Source organism: Asparagus officinalis, chromosome 7 (genome assembly GCF_001876935.1).
Source record: "Asparagus officinalis chromosome 7, Aspof.V1, whole genome shotgun sequence".
NCBI lineage: Eukaryota > Viridiplantae > Streptophyta > Magnoliopsida > Asparagales > Asparagaceae > Asparagus > Asparagus officinalis.
In genome coordinates this window covers 144,418,772-144,422,971 of record NC_033800.1, presented here as the reverse complement: position 1 = coordinate 144,422,971, position 4,200 = coordinate 144,418,772, and positions in this window count along the sequence as shown.

Here is a 4,200-nt window from a genome sequence, read left to right as displayed (position 1 = left end):
TAAAAAATGGGGGGGAAATAATTTGATAATAGTTGTTGAATTCAGTGAAGAGAGAGAGAACATTGAGTTGAACTACATTCTCATTAGGGAATATTATAATGTGCGTGTTTAGTCGCACATCCAATTCATAGGAATGAACATAGGGAGGTTCTTGTGCAAGCAACATATTTTTCTATATCCCTGTTAAATACAGGACAGAGAAGTTCTAACACTTACAATGACTGGCCAGTCTAGATATTTAAGAAGTCCTCCTTATAATAAATTAAGAGTTAACTTCAGAAAACCCCCCTCAACTATGAGATCATCTTAGAAAACTCCTTTCAACTATTTCAACTCTAGAAAACTCACTCCATTATGGAGTTGTTGTAGATAACCCACCTCAACTTTCAAAATGGTCATTCTATCCCTCAACTTCCTTCACTTAACCCCTTTAACTAACAATTTAAATCTAAAGGAACAAGTGATTTAAAATGGTCATTCTATCCCTAGACATTAATTTTTTTTACAATAGTGTTCGTTTCTAACTTTTTTGGTTAAAAATAACTTTAATTTTATTGGCCCCTCTAATCTTATTCCTTCATCTTCATTGCTAAGTTTACGTGCAAATCTAATTTTTTTTCTTTCTTTTTTGAAACACTAAACTTCTTTTATTTTCTGCTTATCCATGCTTGTAATATTTGAAACAATTGAAACTTTTTTTATTTAAAGATTAGTTTCCTCATCAAAACCCATCGAACCGAAGTTAATATTTTGATTGGGTTGAGTTTTTAAACTCACATGAATTTTTTCAACCAAGGGTATTTTAATCATTGCATATTTCAAATTAATAATATTAGGAAGGTTATTTGAAAAAAAAACTAAATAGATAAAGGGGGTTTTGTGAGACACCCCATAGTTAAGGGGGGTTTAGTCATATTTTGAAAGTTGAGGGGGGTTATCTACAACATCCTCAAAAGTGAGAGGGGTTTTCTAATAAATAAACTAGCTATTAAATGATATCCAATATATAAACCCCTCTTTTACTCTTTCTCTCTCTCTCTCTAATCTTTTTCTTAATCTCTTCTTAAATCCCCCTCAACCGAAGGCTAGGGATTAAAATCCCCCTCAACCGAAGGCTAGGGATTAAAATCGCTGCTGCGATTTGAGAGAAGGAACACTACTGCGTTTTGGGGTTTTTCGCCGCCGCCAGAGAAAAGTCGGGGAAGACGAGAGCAGAGAAACCCTAGGGCATCGGGGGGGTTTAAATAAGCGCGAAATATTGACAGGCTGGCGACAGCCTGTCGCCAGCGCCCGTCCAAAAACGCGGATGTCGGAGTGCCTGGACGCGAGGGTCGTCGAGGGACGCCATGGTCGGAGCGCTCGAACGCGAGGGTCGGGCCAAAACGCCGAGGTCGGATTCGCCCCAAACGAGGGTCGCGTTCTTCATCAACCGAGGGTCGCGTTCGCCTGGGGTTTCGCCGTCGACTTCGCCTGCGTCATCTCCGAGCTCGTCGGAGCTCCTCGTCTCCGGCGGAGGTTGGTTTCCACCCCCAATTCTAACACATTTTTACACCACAAAACTCTCACAACTTGAATTTAATTTCTTTATCTACCTCCTTATTCCGTTACAGTTAGAATATACATGTAGTGAAATCATAAATAAGGGTAAATTATGCAAAACCCCATGAACTTTGTAAATCAGAGAAAACTTTGATGAATTTTTCTTACTAAACCGACGACATCAATTGCAAGTTGCCGCGTGCTCAGCACATGATAACTTTTGGACAGTTTTATCCTTATCTAGCTTCTATATTGTTCTTGTCAAGTAAGGATAGGTGAAATGTAAAAAATGTTTAAAAATATAGTTTAGACTGACTTTTTTCTGTCAATTATGCATGTTTATGAGAATTTTCAATGGTTCAGGGAGGTTTAGTACATAATTTGGAAAGTTCAAGAGTGATTTCTGTGATTATAAAGTTTGGGGGTTTTGCAAAAAACATCCCAAAGTTCAGAAAATTTTAGACTGCAACTTTTATTTTTTTTTTTTTCCAGGCAAAGCCTGACCTTTTCATGCCTAAGGTTGATAATTTTCCATTTTTGATATCCAAACTGCATGACGAAAGGGAAGGATGGGCATTGAATGCACAACTGCCATGACAACAGCAAATCATATAATGTATAACTAAACAACTTGTACCGATATCTTTGGTCTTTGGATAAACAATATAATTGTATTGCCTAACCACCGAAGGAAAAACCTTTAACTTGCATAAGAGGATTACATGTGTGTCTCATTAAAAAATGGGGGGGAAATAATTTGATAATAGTTGTTGAATTCAGTGAAGAGAGAGAGAACATTGAGTTGAACTACATTCTCATTAGGGAATATTATAATGTGCGTGTTTAGTCGCACATCCAATTCATAGGAATGAACATAGGGAGGTTCTTGTGCAAGCAACATATTTTTCTATATCCCTGTTAAATACAGGACAGAGAAGTTCTAACACTTACAATGACTGGCCAGTCTAGATATTTAAGAAGTCCTCCTTATAATAAATTAAGAGTTAACTTCAGAAAACCCCCCTCAACTATGAGATCATCTTAGAAAACTCCTTTCAACTATTTCAACTCTAGAAAACTCACTCCATTATGGAGTTGTTGTAGATAACCCACCTCAACTTTCAAAATGGTCATTCTATCCCTCAACTTCCTTCACTTAACCCCTTTAACTAACAATTTAAATCTAAAGGAACAAGTGATTTAAAATGGTCATTCTATCCCTAGACATTAATTTTTTTTACAATAGTGTTCGTTTCTAACTTTTTTGGTTAAAAATAACTTTAATTTTATTGGCCCCTCTAATCTTATTCCTTCATCTTCATTGCTAAGTTTACGTGCAAATCTAATTTTTTTTCTTTCTTTTTTGAAACACTAAACTTCTTTTATTTTCTGCTTATCCATGCTTGTAATATTTGAAACAATTGAAACTTTTTTTATTTAAAGATTAGTTTCCTCATCAAAACCCATCGAACCGAAGTTAATATTTTGATTGGGTTGAGTTTTTAAACTCACATGAATTTTTTCAACCAAGGGTATTTTAATCATTGCATATTTCAAATTAATAATATTAGGAAGGTTATTTGAAAAAAAAACTAAATAGATAAAGGGGGTTTTGTGAGACACCCCATAGTTAAGGGGGGTTTAGTCATATTTTGAAAGTTGAGGGGGGTTATCTACAACATCCTCAAAAGTGAGAGGGGTTTTCTAATAAATAAACTAGTGTTTTTTTTTTTTTTTTTTTTTTTTTTTTTTTTTTTGAGATAGGACCCATAGTTGATGGCGGTTTTCTAAAATTAACCCACAAGTTAATGGAAACGTACATCTTAAATTTCCTCATGATCTACCTGATGGAGACTTGCTTTAGCCTGATAAATACATGTTTCAACAGCTATTAATCATTGTCAGCAATTCAGTAATCTTTCTTCTGGCTATTAACACTTAGCTCCTCTTAAGTCTAGAAATTTGTAGGGGCACACTCACACAGTTGATTTAGCTCCTCTTAAGTCTAGTTTCTAATGTAACATATGGGGTAGAAAGCAAACTGTATTTCCTGATTAGACATAATCCCTTCAGCTCCTTGCTTACTCATTGCTACTAATGAAGTCTCTGCTAGTTAAAGGAGAAAAATTAATTAATGAAATTACATATTAATCCTGGTTTATACATTTGGTTATTTGCAACTATGACACAACTGCATCGGTGGCTGAGGCAGTCAAGCATTTGCTAAGAAAGGAACAAGTACTGATTTTTATTCCAAAAACAGCTAATCAAAACAAGAAATCAAAATTTTCGCTCAGTGTTCAGTGACTGGAAGTTTTAAATTGATCGATGATTAAATCACTAACTTCTAATAGGGTCTCTGGCAGCCCCAATCATACGAAGCTAGTAATTAGATACAGAATAAAGTCTAAAATTCCTTTAAATTTTGTGTATCGTGGATTAGGATACTAGTAGCATATAATGTTCTAACTTGTGATTGAAGTTGTGAATTTTCAAGTAACTAGAATAGAATTAGAATTCAATGCTCCTAACATTGCAGGAAGAACTATAAGCATGTAGAATTGAACAATTTCTTTTCAGTGCCATAGAAGAGTTGGGCAAGAATTTATTCTGGGCTCCCACACATTTTACACGAGTCCATTATTTTTTCAGAAGAAAATT